Below are 21,484 nucleotides of genomic sequence, written 5' to 3'. Positions count from 1 at the left end.
AAAATAAAAAAACAGAAATACCTTATTTACATAATTATTCAGACCCTTTGCTGTGAGACTCGAAATTGAGCTCAAGTGCATCCTGTTTCCATTGATCATCCTTGAGATGTTTCTACAACTTGTTTGGAGTCCACCTGCGGTAAATTCAATTGATTGTGTCATGTACTGTCATGTTGTGTCTTGTCTCTGTCCTTTCCCTTCACCCTGTCTCCCTCTGCTGGTCGTTGTTAGGTTACCTTTTCTCCCCCGCTTTCCCCCAGCTGTTCCTTGTCTCCTCTTGACTACCTCGTCACCCCTTCTCCCACCTGTTCCCCTTTTCCCTCTGATTAGTCCCCTATATCTCTCTCTGTTTTTGTTCCTGTCCTTGTCGGATTCTTGTTTGTTGTGTTTCATGCCTGAACCAGACTGTCGTCATGTTTGCTGTAACCTTGTCTTGTCCTGTCGGAATCTGCCGGTCCGTCTGAGCCTACCTATGTTTGGTAATTAAAGAAGCTCTGTTTAAGTTAATTCGCTTTTGGGTCCTCATTCACGCACCGTAACAGAAGAATCCGACCAAGAATGGACCCAGCGACTTCGGATCCTCTCCACTCAGCCGTCGGGATCCAGGGAGCGATGCTAGGCAGACACGAGCAGGAAGTGTCTGCTGCTCGACATGCCGTTGAGACCCTGGCCACCCAAGTCTCCAACCTCACAGAACAGGTTCACCATCTCCGCCTCGATCCACCGGCCACTTCCAGGGCTTTCGAATCTCCGGAGCCCAGAATCAATAACCCGCCGTGTTACTCTGGGGAGCCCACTGAATGCCGCTCGTTCCTCACCCAGTGTGATATTGTGTTTTCTCTCCAGCCCAACACTTACTCCAGGAGCACTGCTCGTGTCGCCTACGTCGTATCTCTCCTTATTGGACGGGCTCGTGAGTGGGGCACGGCAATCTGGGAGGCAAGGGCTGAGTGTACTAACCAGTATCAGGACTTTAAGGAGGAGATGATACGGGTTTTTGATCGATCTGTTTTTGGGGAGGAGGCTTCCAGGGCCCTGTCTTCCCTATGTCAAGGCAATCGATCCATAACAGACTACTCTATTGAGTTTCGCACTCTTGCTGTCTCCAGTGGCTGGAACGAGCCGGCCTTGCTCGCTCGTCTTCTGGAGGGTCTCCGCGCAGAGGTAAAGGATGAGATTCTCTCCCGGGAGGTTCCTTCCAGCGTGGATTCCTTGATTGAACTCGCTATTCGCATTGAGCGACGGGTTGATCTTCGTCACCGAGCTCGTGGAAAGGAGCTCGCGCTCTCCGTCGCCCCCCTCTCCGCATCACTACCATCTTCCTCTGCCGGCTCGGGTGCTGAGCCCATGCAGCTGGGAGGTATCCGCATCTCGACTAAGGAGAGGGAACGGAGAATCACCAACCGCCTCTGTCTCTATTGCGGTTCCGCTGGTCATTTTGTCACTTCATGTCCAGTAAAAGGCCAGAGCTCGTCAGTAAGCGGAGGGCTACTGGTGAGCGCTACTACTCCTGTCTCTCCTTCAAGATCCTGCACTACCTTGTCGGTCCATCTACGCTGGACCGGTTCGTCAGCTTCCTGCAGTGCCTTAATAGACTCTGGGGCGGAGGGCTGTTTTATGGACGAGACCTGGGCTCGGGAACATGACATTCCTCTCAGACAGTTAAAGGAGCCCACGGCCTTGTTCGCCCTGGATGGTAGTCCTCTCCCCAGGATTCAGCGTGAGACGCTACCTTTAACCCTCACTGTTTCTGGTAATCATAGTGAAACCATTTCTTTTTTAATTTTTCGTTCACCTTTTACACCTGTTGTTTTGGGCCATCCCTGGCTAGTTTGTCATAATCCTTCCATTAATTGGTCTAGTAATTCTATCCTCTCCTGGAACGTCTCTTGTCATGTGAAATGTTTAATGTCTGCTATCCCTCCTGTTTCCTCTGTCTCTTCTTCACAGGAGGAGCCTGGTGATTTGACAGGGGTGCCGGAGGAATACCACGATCTGCGCACGGTGTTCAGTCGGTCCAGGGCCACCTCTCTTCCTCCACACCGGTCGTATGATTGTAGTATTGATCTCCTTCCGGGAACCACCCCCCCCCCCCGGGGTAGACTATACTCTCTGTCGGCTCCCGAACGTAAGGCTCTCGAAGATTATTTGTCTGTAGCTCTTGACGCCGGTACCATAGTCCCCTCCTCCTCTCCCGCCGGAGCGGGGTTTTTTTTTGTCAAGAAGAAGGACGGGTCTCTGCGCCCCTGCATAGATTATCGAGGGCTGAATGACATAACAGTGAAGAATCGTTATCCGCTTCCTCTTATGTCTTCAGCCTTCGAGATCCTGCAGGGAGCCAGGTTTTTCACTAAGTTGGACCTTCGTAACGCTTACCATCTCGTGCGCATCAGGGAGGGGGACGAGTGGAAGACGGCGTTTAACACTCCGTTAGGGCACTTTGAATACCGGGTTCTTCCTTTCGGCCTCGCTAACGCTCCAGCTGTCTTTCAGGCATTAGTCAATGATGTCCTGAGAGACATGCTGAACATCTTTGTTTTCGTTTACCTTGACGATATCCTGATTTTTTCTCCGTCACTCCAGATTCATGTTCAGCACGTTCGACGTGTCCTCCAGCGCCTTTTAGAGAATTGTCTTTTTGTGAAGGCTGAGAAGTGCACTTTTCATGCCTCCTCCGTCACATTTCTCGGTTCTGTTATTTCCGCTGAAGGCATTAAGATGGATCCCGCTAAGGTCCAAGCTGTCATTGATTGGCCCGTCCCTAAGTCACGCGTCGAGCTGCAGCGCTTTTTCGGCTTCGCGAACTTCTATCGTCGTTTCATCCGTAATTTCGGTCAGGTGGCAGCTCCTCTCACAGCCCTTACTTCTGTCAAGACGTGCTTTAAGTGGTCCGTTTCCGCCCAGGGAGCTTTTGATCTCCTCAAGAATCGTTTTACATCCGCTCCTATCCTTGTTACACCTGACGTCTCTAGACAGTTCGTTGTCGAGGTTGACGCGTCAGAGGTGGGCGTGGGAGCCATTCTTTCTCAGCGCTCCCTCTCTGACGACAAGGTCCACCCATGCGCGTATTTTTCTCATCGCCTGTCGCCGTCGGAACGTAACTATGATGTGGGTAACCGCGAACTGCTCGCCATCCGGTTAGCCCTAGGCGAATGGCGACAGTGGTTGGAGGGGGCGACCGTTCCTTTTGTCGTTTGGACTGACCATAGGAACCTTGAGTACATCCGTTCTGCCAAACGACTTAATGCGCGTCAGGCGCGTTGGGCGCTGTTTTTCGCTCGTTTCGAGTTCGTGATTTCTTATCGTCCGGGCTCTAAGAACACCAAGCCTGATGCTTTATCTCGTCTCTTCAGTTCTTCAGTAGCCTCCACTGACCCCGAGGGGATTCTCCCTGAGGGGCGTGTTGTCGGGTTGACTGTCTGGGGAATTGAGAGGCAGGTAAAGCAAGCGCTCACTCACACTCCGTCGCCGCGCGCTTGTCCTAGGAACCTTCTTTTCGTTCCCGTTCCTACTCGTCTGGCCGTTCTTCAGTGGGCTCACTCTGCCAAGTTAGCCGGCCACCCTGGCGTTCGGGGTACGCTTGCTTCCATTCGCCAGCGTTTTTGGTGGCCCACCCGGGAGCATGACACGCGTTGTTTCGTGGCTGCTTGTTCGGTCTGCGCGCAGACTAAGTCCGGTAACTCTCCTCCTGCCGGCCGTCTCAGGCCGCTTCCTATTCCCTCTCGACCGTGGTCTCACATCGCCTTAGATTTTGTCACCGGACTGCCTTCGTCAGCGGGGAAGACTGTTATTCTTACGGTTGTCGATAGGTTCTCTAAGGCGGCTCATTTCATTCCCCTTGCTAAGCTTCCTTCTGCTAAAGAGACGGCACAAATCATCATCGAGAATGTTTTCAGAATTCATGGCCTTCCGTCAGACGTCGTTTCGGACAGAGGTCCGCAATTCACGTCTCAATTTTGGAGGGAGTTTTGCCGTTTGATTGGGGCTTCCGTCAGTCTCTCTTCCGGCTTTCACCCCCAGTCTAACGGTCAAGCAGAACGGGCCAATCAGACTATTGGTCGCATCTTACGCAGTCTTTCTTTTCGCAACCCTGCGTCTTGGTCAGAACAGCTCCCCTGGGCAGAATACGCCCACAACTCGCTTCCTTCGTCTGCGACCGGGCTATCTCCTTTTCAGAGTAGCCTCGGGTACCAGCCTCCGCTGTTCTCATCTCAGTTCGCCGAGTCCAGCGTCCCCTCCGCTCAGGCTTTTGTCCAACGTTGCGAGCGCACCTGGAAGAGGGTCAGGTCTGCACTTTGCCGTTATAGGACGCAGACTGTGAGGGCTGCTAATAAGCGTAGAACTAAGAGTCCTAGATATTGTCGCGGTCAGAGAGTTTGGCTCTCCACTCAGAACCTTCCCCTTAAGACGGCTTCTCGCAAGTTGACCCCGCGGTTCATTGGTCCGTTCCGTATTTCTCGGGTCATTAATCCTGTCGCAGTTCGACTTCTTCTTCCGCGATACCTTCGTCGCGTCCACCCGGTCTTCCATGTCTCCTGCATCAAGCCCGTCCTTCGCGCCCCCGCTCGTCTTCCCCCCCCCCCCCCCCATCCTTGTCGAGGGCGCACCCATCTACAGGGTCCGTAGAATTTTGGACATGCGCCCTCGGGGCCGTGGTCACCAGTACCTCGTAGATTGGGAGGGGTACGGTCCTGAGGAGAGGAGTTGGGTTCCCTCTCGGGACGTGCTGGACCGTGCGCTGATCGAGGATTTCCTCCGTTGCCGCCAGGTTTCCTCCTCGAGTGCGCCAGGAGGCGCTCGGTGAGTGGGGGGGTACTGTCATGTACTGTCATGTTGTGTCTTGTCTCTGTCCTTTCCCTTCACCCTGTCTCCCTCTGCTGGTCGTTGTTAGGTTACCTTTTCTCCCCCGCTTTCCCCCAGCTGTTCCTTGTCTCCTCTTGACTACCTCGTCACCCCTTCTCCCACCTGTTCCCCTTTTCCCTCTGATTAGTCCCCTATATCTCTCTCTGTTTTTGTTCCTGTCCTTGTCGGATTCTTGTTTGTTGTGTTTCATGCCTGAACCAGACTGTCGTCATGTTTGCTGTAACCTTGTCTTGTCCTGTCGGAATCTGCCGGTCCGTCTGAGCCTACCTATGTTTGGTAATTAAAGAAGCTCTGTTTAAGTTAATTCGCTTTTGGGTCCTCATTCACGCACCGTAACAGATTGGACATGATTTGGAAAGGCACGTACCTGTCTATATAAGGTCTCACAGTTGACAGTGCATATCAGAGCAAAACCAAGCCATGAGGTCGAAGGAATTGTCCGTAGAGCTCCAAGATAGGATTGTGATCTGGGGAAGGGTACCAAAAAATGTCTGCAGCATTGAAGGATCTGTAGTGCTGTCAGGTCAGAGTTAATTCATATGTAGTGCTGTCAGGTGAGAGTTAATTCATATGTAGTGCTGTCAGGTCAGAGTTAATTCATATGTAGTGCTGTCAGGTGAGAGTTAATTCATATGTAGTGCTGTCAGGTCAGAGTTAATTCATATGTAGTGCTGTCAGGTGAGAGTTAATTAATATGTAGTGCTGTCAGGTCAGAGTTAATTCATATGTAGTGCTGTCAGGTGAGAGTTAATTCATATGTAGTGCTGTCAGGTGAGAGTTAATTCATATGTAGTGCTGTCAGGTGAGAGTTAATTCATATGTAGTGCTGTCAGGTGAGAGTTAATTCATATGTAGTGCTGTCAGGTGAGAGTTAATTAATATGTAGTGCTGTCAGGTCAGAGTTAATTCATATGTAGTGCTGTCAGGTGAGAGTTAATTCATATGTAGTGCTGTCAGGTCAGAGTTAATTAATATGTAGTGCTGTCAGGTGAGAGTTAATTAATATGTAGTGCTGTCAGGTCAGAGTTAATTAATATGTAGTGCTGTCAGGTCAGAGTTAATTCATATGTAGTGCTGTCAGGTCAGAGTTAATTAATATGTAGTGCTGTCAGGTCAGAGTTAATTAATATGTAGTGCTGTCAGGTCAGAGTTAATGGATCTGTAGTGCTGTCAGGTGAGAGTTAATTCATATGTAGTGCTGTCAGGTGAGAGTTAATTCATATGTAGTGCTGTCAGGTGAGAGTTAATTCATATGTAGTGCTGTCAGGTGAGAGTTAATTCATATGTAGTGCTGTCAGGTCAGAGTTAATTAATATGTAGTGCTGTCAGGTCAGAGTTAATTCATATGTAGTGCTGTCAGGTCAGAGTTAATTAATATGTAGTGCTGTCAGGTCAGAGTTAATTCATATGTAGTGCTGTCAGGTCAGAGTTAATTAATATGTAGTGCTGTCAGGTGAGAGTTAATTAATATGTAGTGCTGTCAGGTCAGAGTTAATTCATATGTAGTGCTGTCAGGTGAGAGTTAATTAATATGTAGTGCTGTCAGGTCAGAGTTAATGGATCTGTAGTGCTGTCAGGTGAGAGTTAATTCATATGTAGTGCTGTCAGGTGAGAGTTAATTAATATGTAGTGCTGTCAGGTCAGAGTTAATTAATATGTAGTGCTGTCAGGTGAGAGTTAATTAATATGTAGTGCTGTCAGGTCAGAGTTAATGGATCTGTAGTGCTGTCAGGTGAGAGTTAATTCATATGTAGTGCTGTCAGGTGAGAGTTAATTAATATGTAGTGCTGTCAGGTGAGAGTTAATTCATATGTAGTGCTGTCAGGTCAGAGTTAATTAATATGTAGTGCTGTCAGGTCAGAGTTAATTAATATGTAGTGCTGTCAGGTGAGAGTTAATTCATATGTAGTGCTGTCAGGTCAGAGTTAATTAATATGTAGTGCTGTCAGGTCAGAGTTAATTCATATGTAGTGCTGTCAGGTGAGAGTTAATTAATATGTAGTGCTGTCAGGTCAGAGTTAATTCATATGTAGTGCTGTCAGGTCAGAGTTAATTCATATGTAGTGCTGTCAGGTGAGAGTTAATTAATATGTAGTGCTGTCAGGTCAGAGTTAATTCATATGTAGTGCTGTCAGGTCAGAGTTAATTAATATGTAGTGCTGTCAGGTCAGAGTTAATTAATATGTAGTGCTGTCAGGTCAGAGTTAATGGATCTGTAGTGCTGTCAGGTCAGAGTTAATTCATATGTAGTGCTGTCAGGTCAGAGTTAATTCATATGTAGTGCTGTCAGGTCAGAGTTAATTCATATGTAGTGCTGTCAGGTCAGAGTTAATGGATCTGTAGTGCTGTCAGGTGAGAGTTAATTCATATGTAGTGCTGTCAGGTCAGAGTTAATTCATATGTAGTGCTGTCAGGTCAGAGTTAATTCATATGTAGTGCTGTCAGGTGAGAGTTAATTCATATGTAGTGCTGTCAGGTGAGAGTTAATTCATATGTAGTGCTGTCAGGTCAGAGTTAATTAATATGTAGTGCTGTCAGGTCAGAGTTAATTAATATGTAGTGCTGTCAGGTCAGAGTTAATGGATCTGTAGTGCTGTCAGGTCAGAGTGTCCATCTGGCCTGCACACCGTCATAACCTATGTCTCTGTGTTTTCTACCATCTTGTTGTTTTTGTTGCTAAACAACAAAGACTAGGATGGGTCGGGGTCCTAACTTACAGTTGAGAGTTAGAACAGTAGAATACACAAGGTGCAATTTCCTCTTGTTATGTCAGTCACTGACAGTCACTCAATTAGTCATGTCAGCTGACATTTTTTAGATCAGTGAGTTAGTCTTGCAGACAGCTATCTAAACTTGCAGTAATCATGGTCGAATTACCAACTCAGGGGGCCCCCATTGATTTTGTTAGTCACTCTCAGTAAGGTATCATGTTAAAAACAGTAAACATTTATCTTCATTTACCCTATGGCAAACTGTGTAGAGCTGCAGGAAATTAGCTGTAAAATGGAGAGAGAGAGGGAGGGAGGGAGAGAGGGAGGGAGAGAGAGAGAGATGGGGAGAGAGAGGGAGGGAGAGGGAGAGGGAGGGAGAGAGAGACACAGACGGAGAGAGAGAGGGAGTGAGAGGGAGAGGGAGGGAGAGAGACAGACAGAGAGAGAGGGGGAGGGAGAGTGAGGGAGAGAGAGAGACAGATGGAGAGAGAGGGGGAGGGAGAGGGAGGGAGGGAGGCAGGGAGGGAGGGAGGGAGGGAGGGAGGGAGGGAGGGAGGGAGGGAGGGAGGGAGGGAGGGAGGGAGGGAGGGAGGGAGGGAGGGAGGGAGGGAGGGGGAGGGAGGGAGGGAGATAGATAGAGGGAGGGAGAGAGAGAGAGACAGACGGAGAGAGAGAGGGAGTGAGAGAGAGAGAGAGACAGACGGAGAGAGAGAGGGAGGGAGAGGGAGCGGGAGAGAGAGAGAGACAGATGGAGAGAGAGAGGGAGGGGGAGGGAGAGGGAGGGAGAGAGAGAGACAGACGGAGAGAGAGAGGGAGGGAGAGGGAGAGAGAGAGGGAGGGAGGGAGGGAGGGAGGGAGGGAGGGAGGGAGGGAGGGAGGGAGGGAGGGAGGGAGGGAGGGAGGGAGGGAGGGAGACGGAGAGAGAGAGGGAGGGAGAGGGAGTGAGAGAGACAGATGGAGAGGGAGAGGGAGGGAAAGAGAGAGACAGACAGAGAGAGAGAGGGAGTGAGAGGGAGAGGGAGGGAGAGAGACAGACGGAGAGAGAGAGGGAGGGAGGGAGAGGGAGATAGGGAGGGAGGGAGGGAGGGAGGGAGGGAGGGAGGGAGGGAGGGAGGGAGGGAGGGAGACGGAGAGAGAGAGGGAGGGAGAGGGAGAGGGAGTGAGAGAGACAGATGGAGAGGGAGAGGGAGGGAAAGAGAGAGACAGACAGAGAGAGAGAGGGAGTGAGAGGGAGAGGGAGGGAGAGAGACAGACGGAGAGAGAGAGGGAGGGAGGGAGAGGGAGATAGGGAGGGAGGGAGGGTGGGTGGGGAGAGGGAGGGAGGGAGGGAGGGAGGGAGGGAAAGAGAGACAGACGGAGAGAGAGAGGGAGTGAGAGGGAGAGGGAGGGAGAGGGAGGGAGAGAGACAGACGGAGAGAGAGAGGGAGGGAGAGGGAGATAGGGAGGGAGGGAGGGAGGGTGGGGAGAGAGAGGGAGGGAGAGGGAGGGAGATAGGGAGTGAGGGATGGAGGGAGGGAGGGAGGGAGGGAGGGAGGGAGGGAGGGAGGGAGGGAGGGAGGGAGGGAGGGAGGGAGGGAGGGAGGGAGTGAGGGAGGGAGGGAGGGAGGGAGATAGAGGGAGAGGGAGGGAGAGAGAGAGAGAGTCAGACAGAGAAAGAGAGGGAGGGAGAGGGAGCGGGAGAGAGAGAGAATGAGACAGGCGGAGAGAGGGAGGGAGGGGAGAGAGAGGGAGGAAGAGAGAGGGAGATAGAGAGGGAGGGAGAGGGAGGGAGGGAGAGGGAGAGGGGGGGAGGGAGAGGGAGAGGGAGAGGGAGAGAGGGAGGGGCAGGGAGAGAGAGAGGGATAGAGGGAGAGGGAGGAAGAGAGAGAGACAGACAGAGAGAGAGAGGGAGGGAGAGGGAGGGAGAGAGAAAGACAGACGGAGAGAGAGAGGGAGGGAGAGGGAGGAAGAGAGAGGGAGATAGAGAGGGAAGGAGAGGGAGGGAGGGAGGGAGGGAGGGAGGGAGGGAGGGAGGGAGGGGGAGGGGGAGGGAGAGGGAGGGAGATAGAGGGAGGGAGAGAGAGAGAGAGACAGACGGAGAGAGAGAGGGAGGGAGAGGGAGCGGGAGAGAGAGAGAGAGAATGAGACAGGTGCTGTCAGGTCAGAGTTAATTAATATGTAGTGCTGTCAGGTCAGAGTTAATTAATATGTAGTGCTGTCAGGTCAGAGTTAATTAATATGTAGTGCTGTCAGGTGAGAGTTAATTCATATGTAGTGCTGTCAGGTGAGAGTTAATTCATATGTAGTGCTGTCAGGTCAGAGTTAATTAATATGTAGTGCTGTCAGGTCAGAGTTAATTAATATGTAGTGCTGTCAGGTCAGAGTTAATGGATCTGTAGTGCTGTCAGGTCAGAGTGTCCATCTGGCCTGCACACCGTCATAACCTATGTCTCTGTGTTTTCTACCATCTTGTTGTTTTTGTTGCTAAACAACAAAGACTAGGATGGGTCGGGGTCCTAACTTACAGTTGAGAGTTAGAACAGTAGAATACACAAGGTGCAATTTCCTCTTGTTATGTCAGTCACTGACAGTCACTCAATTAGTCATGTCAGCTGACATTTTTTAGATCAGTGAGTTAGTCTTGCAGACAGCTATCCAAACTTGCAGTAATCATGGTCGAATTACCAACTCAGGGGGCCCCCATTGATTTTGTTAGTCACTCTCAGTAAGGTATCATGTTAAAAACAGTAAACATTTATCTTCATTTACCCTATGGCAAACTGTGTAGAGCTGCAGGAAATTAGCTGTAAAATGGAGAGAGAGAGGGAGGGAGGGGGAGAGGGAGGGAGAGAGAGAGAGATGGGGAGAGAGAGGGAGGGAGAGGGAGAGGGAGGGAGAGAGAGACACAGACGGAGAGAGAGAGGGAGTGAGAGGGAGAAGGAGGGAGAGAGACAGACGGAGAGAGAGGGGGAGGGAGAGGGAGGGAGAGAGAGAGACAGATGGAGAGAGAGAGGGAGGGAGAGGGAGGGAGGCAGGGAGAGAGGCAGGGAGGGAGGGAGGGAGGGAGGGAGGGAGGGAGGGAGGGAGGGAGGGAGGGAGGGAAGGAAGGAGGGAGGGAGGGAGGGAGGGAGGGAGGGAGGGAGGGAGGGAGATAGAGGGAGAGGGAGGGAGAGAGAGAAAGAGACAGACGGAGAGAGAGAGGGAGTGAGAGAGAGAGACAGACGGAGAGAGAGAGGGAGGGAGAGGGAGCGGGAGAGAGAGAGAGACAGATGGAGAGAGAGAGGGAGGGGGAGGGAGAGGGAGGGAGAGAGAGAGACAGACGGAGAGAGAGAGGGAGGGAGAGGGAGAGGGAGGGAGGGAGGGAGGGAGGGAGGGAGGGAGGGAGGGAGGGAGGGAGGGAGGGAGGGAGGGAGGGAGGGAGGGAGGGAGGGAGGGAGGGAGGGGGAGAGAGAGAGACAGACGGAGAGAGAGAGGGAGGGAGAGGGAGAGGGAGGGAGAGAGACAGATGGAGAGGGAGAGGGAGGGAAAGAGAGAGACAGACAGAGAGAGAGAGGGAGTGAGAGGGAGAGCGAGGGAGAGAGACAGACGGAGAGAGAGAGGGAGGGAGGGAGAGGGAGATAGGGAGGGAGGGAGGGTGGGGAGAGGGAGGGAGATAGGGGGGGAGGGAGGGATGGAAGGAGGGAAAGATAGACAGACGGAGAGAGAGAGGGAGTGAGAGGGAGAGGGAGGGAGAGGGAGGGAGAGAGACAGACGGAGAGAGAGGGGGAGGGAGAGGGAGATAGGGAGGGAGGGAGGGTGGGGAGAGAGAGGGAGGGAGAGGGAGGGAGATAGGGAGGGAGGGAGGGAGGGAGGGAGATAGAGGGAGAGAGAGAGAGAGTCAGACGGAGAAAGAGAGGGAGGGAGAGGGAGCGGGAGAGAGAGAGAATGAGACAGGCGGAGAGAGGGAGGGAGGGGAGAGAGAGGGAGGAAGAGAGAGGGAGATAGAGAGGGAGGGAGAGGGAGGGAGAGGGAGAGGGGGGGAGGGAGAGGGAGAGGGAGAGGGAGAGAGGGAGGGGGAGGGAGAGAGAGAGGGATAGAGGGAGAGGGAGGAAGAGAGAGAGACAGACAGAGAGAGAGAGAGAGGGAGGGAGAGGGAGGGAGAGGGAGGGAGAGAGAAAGACAGACGGAGAGAGAGATGGAGGGAGAGGGAGGAAGAGAGAGGGAGATAGAGAGGGAAGGAGAGGGAGGGAGGGAGGGAGGGGGGGGGGGGGGAGGGAGAGGGAGGGAGATAGAGGGAGGGAGGGAGAGAGAGAGAGAGACAGACGGAGAGAGAGAGGGAGGGAGAGGGAGCGGGAGAGAGAGAGAGAATGAGACAGACGGAGAGAGAGAGGGAGGGAGAGGGAGAGGGAGAGGGAGAGGGAGAGGGAGGGAGGGAGGGAGGGTGGGAGGGAGGAGGGAGGGAGAGGGAGAGGGAGCGAGGGAGGGAGAGGAAGAGGGAGAGAGGGAGGGGGAGGGAGATAGAGGGGGTGGGGGGAGGGAGAGAGAGAGACAGGCGGAGAGAGAGAGGGAGGGAGGGAGAGGGAGAGAGACAGACAGAAGAGAGAGAGAAGACAAATTCACAGCTGCTAAATATGAGAAGGCCAACAGAGCACACCACTGCACAGTAACCAGCCAATCAGGTGTACGATCACCCTCCTCTGATCAGCCAACCAAGTGCACACATCATCACCCTCCTCTGATCAGCCAACCAAGTGCACACACCATCACCCTCCTCTGATCAGCCTCTGAACAGCCAACCAAGTGTACACATCATCACCCTCTTCATTCACACTAAAGCAAATTGAGCATCATGGACTGTAAGCTGTTTCTGTCACATTACTGTATGTGGCATTTGACCAATCAGTACCAAATGGCACCCTATTACCTACGTGGTGCACTACTTTTGACCAGAGCCCATAGGGTTCCCATAGGCTATCATAGGGTTCCCATAGGCTATCATAGGGCTCCCATAGGCTATCATAGGGTTCCCATAGGCTATCATAGGGCTCCCATAGGCTGTCATATGGTTTCCATAGCTAATAGGGTTCCCATAGGCTATCATAGGGCTCCCATAGGCTATCATACCGCTCCCATAGGCTATCATAGGGCTCCCATAGGCTATCATAGGGTTCCCATAGGCTATCATAGGGCTCCCATAGGCTATCATAAGGTTCCTAAAGGCTATCATAGGGTTCCTATAGGCTATCATAGGGCTCCCATAGGCTATCATAGGGCTCCCATAGGGCTATCATATGGTTCTCATACGGCTCCCATTGGCTTATCATAGGGCTCCCAAAGGGCTATCTACTGTAGGGTTATTATGGGGCTTCCATATGGTTATCATGGGACTCCCATAGGGTTATCATGGGGCTCCCATAGGTTTCCCATAGGGTTATCATGGGGCTCCCATAGGGTTATCATGGGGCTCCCATAGGGTTATCATGGGGCTCCCATAGGGTTATCATGTGGCTCCCATAGGGTTAGCATGGGGCTCCCATAGGGTTATCATGGGGCTCCCATAGGGTTATCATGGGGCTCCCATAGGGTTATCATGGGGCTCCCATAGGTTTCCCATATGGTTATCATGGGGCTCCCATAGGGTTATCATGGGGGATCCCATAGGGTTATCATGGGGCTCCCATAGGGTTATCATGGGGCTCCCATAGGGTTATCATGGGGCTCCCATAAGTTTCCCATATGGTTATCATGGGGCTTCCATAGGGTTATCATGGGGCTCCCATAGGGTTATCATGGGGCTCCCATAGGTTTCCCATATGGTTATCATGGGGCTTCCGTAGGGTTATCATGGGGCTCCCATAGGTTTCCCATATGGTTATCATGGGGACTCCCATAGGGTTATCATGGGGCTCCCATAGGGTTATCATGGGGCTCCCATAGGGTTATCATGGGGCTCCCATAGGGTTATCATGGGGCTCCCATAGGTTTCCCATAGGGGTTCATGGAGCTCCCATAGGGTTATCATGTGGCTCCCATAGGGCTATCATGGAGCTATCATAGGGCTCCCATAGGGTTATCATAGGGTTATCATAGGGTTATCATAGGACTCCCATGGAGTTATCATAGGGCTCTCATAGGGTTATCATAGGGCTCTCATAGGGTTATCATAGGGCTCTCATAGGGTTATCATAGGGCTCTCATAGGGTTATCATAGGGCTCTCATAGGGTTATCATAGGGCTCTCATAGGGTTATCATAGGACTCTCATAGGGTTATCATAGGACTCTAATAGGGTTATTATTGGGCTCTCATAGGGTTAGCATAGGGTTATCATATGGTTATCATGGGGCTCTCATAAGGCTTTCGTATGGTTATCATGTACAGGTTTCTGTACAGCACTTTGAGATATCAGCTGATGTACGAAGGGCTATATAAATACATTTGATTTGATTTGATTTATCATAGGACTCCGATGGGGTTATCATTGGGCTCTCCTAAGGATCGCATAGGGCTCCCATAGGGCTCCCATAGGGCTCCCATAGGGCTATCATAGGGCTCCCATAGGGCTATCATAGGGCTCCCATAGGGCTATCATAGGGCTCCCATAGGGCTATCATAGGGCTCCCATAGGGCTCCCATAGGGCTCCCATAGGGCTATCATAGGGCTCCCATAGGGCTATCATAGGGCTCCCATAGGGCTCCCATAGGGCTCCCATAGGGCTATCATAGGGCTCCCATAGGGCTCCCATAGGGCTATCATAGGGCTCCCATAGGGCTATCATAGGGCTCCCATAGGGCTATCATAGGGCTCCCATAGGGCTCCCTTAGGGCTATCATAGGGCTCCCATAGGGCTATCATAGGGCTCCCATAGGGCTCCCATAGGGCTCCCATAGGGCTATCATAGGGCTCCCATAGGGCTCCCATAGGGCTATCATAGGGCTCCCATAGGGCTATCATAGGGCTCCCATAGGGCTCCCATAGGGCTATCATAGGGCTCCCATAGGGCTATCATAGGGCTCCCATAGGGCTCCCATAGGGCTCCCATAGGGCTCCCATAGGGCTATCATAGGGCTCCCATAGGGCTATCATAGGGCTCCCATAGGGCTCCCATAGGGCTCCCATAGGGCTCCCATAGGGCTATCATAGGGCTCCCATAGGGCTCCCATAGGGCTCCCATAGGGCTATCATAGGGCTATCATAGGGCTCCCATAGGGCTCCCATAGGGCTCCCATAGGGCTATCATAGTGCTCCCATTGGGCTCCCATAGGGCTATCATAGTGCTCCCATAGGGCTATCATAGGGCTATCATAGTGCTCCCATAGGGCTCCCATAGGGCTCCCATAGGGCTATCATAGGGCTATCATAGGGCTCCCATAGGGCTCCCATAGGGCTCCCATAGGGCTATCATAGTGCTCCCATTGGGCTCCCATAGGGCTATCATAGTGCTCCCATAGGGCTATCATAGGGCTATCATAGTGCTCCCATAGGGCTCCCATAGGGCTATCATAGGGCTCCCATAGGGCTCCCATAGGGCTCCCATAGGGTTATCATAGTGCTCCCATAGGGCTCCCATAGGTCTCCCATAGGGTTATCATAGTGCTCCCATAGGGCTCCCATAGGGCTCCCATAGGGCTCCCATAGGGCTATCATAGTGCTCTGTTCAAAAGTGGTGCAATAAGAAATAGGGTGTCATTTGTGATGCAGTCTGTGTTTGTTGTGTCTGTTCTGTCTGTTCTGTTTGTTGTGTTTGTTGTGTCTGTTTTGTTTGTTGTGTCTGTTCTGTCTGTTCTGTTTGTTGTGTTTGTTGTGTCTGTTTTGTTTGTTGTGTCTGTTCTGTCTGTTCTGTTTGTTGTGTTTGTTGTGTCTGTTTTGTTTGTTGTGTCTGTTCTGTCTGTTCTGTTTGTTGTGTTTGTTGTGTCTGTTTTGTTTGTTGTGTCTGTTCTGTCTGTTCTGTTTGTTGTGTCTGTTCTGTCTGTTCTGTTTGTTCTGTCTGTTCTGTCTGTTCTGTTTGTTCTGTCTGTTCTGTTTGTTCTGTCTGTTCTGTTTGTTTTGTATGTTTTGTTTGTTCTGTCTGTTCTGTTTGTTCTGTCTGTTCTGTTTGTTCTGTCTGTTCTGTTTGTTGTGTCTGTTTTGTTTGTTCTGTCTGTTCTGTCTGTTTTGTTTGTTGTGTCTGTTCTGTTTGTTGTGTCTGTTTTGTTTGGTGTGTCTGTTCTGTTTGTTGTGTCTGTTCTGTTTGTTGTGTCTGTTCTGTTTGTTGTGTCTGATCTGTTTGTTGTGTCTGTTCTGTTTGTTGTGTCTGTTCTGTTTGTTGTGTCTGTTCTGTTTGTTGTGTCTGTTTTGTTTGTTGTTGTTCTATTGTTGTGTTGTGTCTGTTCTGTCTGTTGGTGTTCTATTGTTGTGTTGTGTCTGTTCTGTCTGTTGGTGTTCTATTGTTGTGTTGTGTGTGTAAATTTTTTTTTTTTTAAATCTAAAAAAACGTGCTGATGAATGCTCCTCGTAACTAAGCAACAGACAACATGTCAAGCCTCTTGTCTTGTTATTTGACCCATAGAGATACAACAATATGGTATGGCATAGGCTACTATAATCAGTGTTGTATTTAGTTCCGTCGCTGAACCCCTGTGAAATAATGAATCAGTCAAGGCAGGATGTGAACCTGTTCTCCAATAACGGGAACAGTTGGCTGTTGAAAATACTGACTTTCCACGTGCCCCAAATCAATCAATTATTCACTGCAGCACCATACAAAATCAGGGCAACATCAATATTTCAAGGCCTGGTTTATCTTTAAGGCCCGGTTTCCCGATAGCAATGGAACTAAGGCTTAGCAGTGTTTAAACGAAGCATATTTCTTACAAAAGCCGAAGATGTAATATGGGGATTCCCAAAACAACACGCAGAATGAACAGTCGCTAAATTCGTCGTTGGAGCATTTTGTCGATACTGATGGGATCGAAAGAAAGGAAACGCTGCTCTCGGGTCCGCTTTCTCAATTCAAATTTCACCTTAACATTATAATTATTTCACAATACTGACGACGGATCAGCTCTTAGAGAGCTATTGTCACCTACGGCTGCAAATATTGATGCGGCGTATTCTAACGCTTTCCCAATAAAAATGCACTAAATCACCGATGTGGCACATCATTGCGCGCATGTTAGGCTACACATCATGAGATATGTTGTGACAAATTACAGACAGTAGCCCACAAGTAGCAACAATATAAGTATATGTATTGAACATTAAATGTATTTCAATATTATTGAAATAGGCCTATATCCTTCTGTATTCATATTTTAATGCAGTCATTTCGATGTTCATATGAAGCATGATTTTAGTCGCTTGTTTGTATCAATTACAAAGACATGAGCAACTTTGTATCTGCAGTCAACTGTGTTCTGAAGTTATCGGCGGTCACAGAGAGACGATAACTCATGTGATTATATGTATAGCGGAGATCTTCTGTGTATAAGGTGACGCGGGAGGGCAAAAAAAAAAAGCACACTTAGCTGTTTTACGAGTGATCTGAGGCATGTAGATGACGAGCATTATCAAGTGCGACATTAATAACGACGGTTATGGGAAAGAGCTCAGAGATTTATCGATGCTCCTACCAAGGTTCTAGCTAGGAACGCCCTTCACACTGTGTCCTGTATTAAAGTAAATTAGAAGTCATTTTGCAAGCCAATAACTGGAAGTCTATGGATATCTGCTAGCATGCAATTCAACATCGCAATTAGGATATGTCTAAAAAAAAAATACTTGAATCAGTTATAGAACCCATTGCCCTATATGGTTGTGAGGTGTTGGGTCTGCTCACCAACCAAGAATTCACAAAATAGGACAAACACTAAATTGAGACTCTGCATGCAGAATTCTGCAAAACCATCCCCAGTGTACAACGTAAAACACCAAATAATTAATGCAGAGCAGAATTAGGATGATACTCACTAACTATCCGAATCCAGAAAGGAGCCTTCTAATTCTACAACCACCTAAAAGGAAGTGATTCCCAAACTTTCATAACAAAGCCATCACCTTCAGAGAGATTAACATAGTCAAGCTGGTCCTGGGGCTCTGTTCACAAACACAAATAGGCCCTACAGAGACCCAGGACAACAACACAATTAGACTCAACCAAATCATGAGAAAACAAAAAGATAATTACTTGACACATTGGAAAGCATTAACAAAAAAACAGAGCAAACTAGAATGCTATTTGGCCCTAAACTGAGAGTACACAGTGGTAGAATACCTGATCACTGTGACTGACCCAAAATTAAGGAAAGCCTTGACTATGTACAGACTCAGTGAGCATAGCCTTGCTATTGAGAAAGGCTGCCGTGGGCATACCTGGCTCTCAAGAGAAGACAGGCTATGTGCTCACTGCCCACACAATGAGGTGGAAACTGAGCTGCACTTCCTAACCTACTGCCCAATGTATGACCATATTAGAGACACATATTTCCCTCAGATTACACAAACCCACAAAATCCCTTTAATTGGGGAGAGAGAGAGAGAGAGAGAGAGAGAGAGAGAGAGAGAGAGAGAGAGAGAGAGAAGTGGGGGAGGGGTTGTCTCTTCCCACAGCCACAATAGGGGCGGAGGCTATTGTTGTGTTCTCTGTTGGACCATTTTAAACACCATTATGGAACATTTTCCTTTCTTATATTACCATCTAGTGGACGATTGGAGTTAGTGGACATATTTATCACAACATAAGGGAAAGGGGATACCTAGTCAACCGAAAAGTGTCAACCGAAAAGTGTCCAATGCATTTAACCAAACCTGATGGAGTCATAGTTTCATTAGGGAACTTATTTTCCCTCCTGAGAGGTTCCTCCTGCTGTTCTCTTATTATTTATATAGATTTATTCTAAACTAAGCAAAAAAATCAACATCCCTTTTTTAGGACCCTGTCTTTCAAAGATAATTTGTAAAAATCCAAATAACTTCACTGATCCTCATTGTAAAGGGTTTAAACACTGCTTCCCATGCTTGTTCAATGAAACATAAACAATTAATGAACATGCACCTGTGGAACGGTCGTTAAGACACTAACAGCTTACAGACGGTAGGCAATTAAGGTCACAGTTATGAAAATTTAGGACACTAGAGGCCTTTCTACTGTCTCTGAAAAACACCAAAAGAAAGATGCCCAGGGTCACTGCTCATCTACGTGAACGTGCCTTAGGCATGCTGCAAGGAGGCATGAGGACTGCAGATGTGGCCAGGGAAATAAATTGCAATGTCCATACTGTGAGATGCCTAAGACAGCGCTACAGGGAGACAGGACGGACAGCTGATCGTCCTCGCAGTGGCAGACAACGTGTAACAACACCTGCACAGGATTGGTACATCCGAACATCACACCTGCGGGACAGGTACAGGATGGCAACAACAACTGCCTGAGTTACACCAGGAATGCACAATCCCTCCATCAGTGCGCAGACTGTCTACAATAGGCTGAGAGAGGCTGGACTGAGGGCTTGTAGGCCTGTTGTAAGGCAAGTCCTCACCAGACATCACCGGCAACAACGTCTCCTATGGGCACAAACCCACCGTCGCTGGACCAGACAGGACTGGCAAAAAGTGCCCTTCACTGATGAGTCGCGGTTTTGTCTCACCAGGGGTGATGGTCGTATTCGCGTTTATCAATGAAGGAATGAGCGTTACACCGAGGCCTGGAGCGGGATCGATTTGGAGGTGGAGGGTCCATCATGGTCTGGGGCGGTGTGTCACAGCATCATTGGACTGAGCTTATTATCATTGCAGGCAATCTCAACGCTGTGCGTTACAGGGAAGACATCCTCCACCCTCCTGTGGTACCCTTCCTGCAGGCTCATCCTGACATGACCCTCCAGCATGACAATGCCACCAGCCATACTGCTTGTTCTGTGCGTGATTTCCTGCAAGACAGGAATGTCAGTGTTCTGCCATGGCCAGCGAAGAGCCCGGATCTCAATCCCATTGAGCATGTCTGAGACCTGTTGGATCGGAGGGTGGGGGCTAGGGCCATTCCCCCCAGAAATGTCCTGGAACTTGCAGGTGCCTTGGTGGAAGAGTGGGGTAACATATCACAGCAAGAACTGGCAAATCTGGTGCAGTCCATGAGGAGGAGATGCACTGCAGTTCTTAATGCAGCTGGTGGCCACACCAGATACTGACTGTTACTTTTTATTTTGACCCCCCTTTGTTCAGGGACACATTATTAAATTTATGTTAGTGGAACTTGTTCAGTTCATGTCTCAGTTGTTGAATCTTGTTATGTTAACACCAATATTTACACATGTTAAGTTTGCTGAAAATAAACGCAGCTGACAGTGAGAGGACGTTTCTTTTTTTGCTGAGTTTATATGTTAGTTGGTGGTGTGTAATAGTGGTATATAGGTGGTGTGTAATAGTGGTATATAGGTGGTGGTGTGTAATAGTGGTATGTAGATGGTAGTGTGTAATAGTGGTATATAGATAGTGGTATGTAATAGTGGTATATAGATGGTGGTGTATAATAGTGGTATGTAGATGGTAGTGTGTAATAGTGGTATATAGATAGTGGTATGTAATAGTGGTATATAGATAGTGGTATGTAATAGTGGTATATAGATGGTGGTGTGTAATAGTGGTATATAGATGGTGGTATGTAATAGTGGTATATAGATGGTGGTATGTAATAGTGGTATATAGATGGTGGTTTGTAATAGTGGTATGTAGATGGTGGTATGTAATAGTGGTATATAGATGGTGGTGTATAATAGTGGTATGTAGATGGTAGTGTGTAATAGTGGTATATAGATAGTGGTATGTAATAGTGGTATATAGATAGTGGTATGTAATAGTGGTATATAGATGGTGGTATGTAATAGTGGTATATAGATGGTGGTGTGTAATAGTGGTATATAGATGGTGGTGTGTAATAGTGGTATATAGATGGTGTGTAATAGTGGTATATAGATGGTGGTATGTAATAGTGGTATATAGATGGTGGTATATAGATGGTGGTGTGTAATAGTGGTGTATAATAGTGGTATATAGATGGTGGTGTGGTATATAGATGGTGTGTAATAGTGGTATATAGATGGTGGTGTGTAATAGTGGTATATAGATGGTGGTGTGTAATAGTGGTATATAGATGGTGGTGTGTAATAGTGGTATATAGATGGTGGTGTGTAATAGTGGTATATAGATGGTGGTGTGTAATAGTGGTGTATAGATGGTGGTGTGTAATAGTGGTATATAGATGGTGGTGTGTAATAGTGGTATATAGATGGTGGTGTGTAATAGTGGTATATAGATGGTGGTGTGTAATAGTGGTATATAGATGGGGGTGTGTAATAGTGGTATATAGATGGGGGTGTGTAATAGTGGTATATAGATGGGGGTGTGTAATAGTGGTATATAGATGGTGGTGTGTAATAGTGGTATATAGATGGGGGTGTGTAATAGTGGTATATAGATGGGGGTGTGTAATAGTGGTATATAGATGGGGGTGTGTAATAGTGGTATATAGATAGTGGTGTGTAATAGTGGTGTATAGATGGTGGTGTGTAATAGTGGTGTGTAATAGTGGTATATAGATGGTGGTATGTAATAGTGGTATATAGATGGTGGTGTGTAATAGTGGTATATAGATGGTGGTGTGTAATAGCGGTATATAGATGGTGGTGTATAATAGTGGTATATAGATGGTGGTGTGTAATAGTGGTGTGTAATAGTGGTATATAGATGGTGGTGTGTAATAGTGGTGTGTAATAGTGGTATATAGATGGTGGTATGTAATAGTGGTATATAGATGGTGGTGTGTAATAGTGGTATGTAGATGGTGGTGTGTAATAGTGGTATATAGATGGTGGTGTGTAATAGTGGTATATAGATGGTGGTATGTAATAGTGGTATATAGATGGTGGTGTGTAATAGTGGTATATAGATAGTGGTGTGTAATAGTGGTATATAGATGG

Source organism: Oncorhynchus mykiss, chromosome 9 (genome assembly GCF_057628025.1).
Source record: "Oncorhynchus mykiss isolate SJ-2025 chromosome 9, ASM5762802v1, whole genome shotgun sequence".
In the NCBI taxonomy this organism is placed as follows: domain Eukaryota; kingdom Metazoa; phylum Chordata; class Actinopteri; order Salmoniformes; family Salmonidae; genus Oncorhynchus; species Oncorhynchus mykiss.
The sequence above is the reverse complement of the archived record's forward strand: the minus strand, read 5'-3'. Positions refer to the sequence as shown.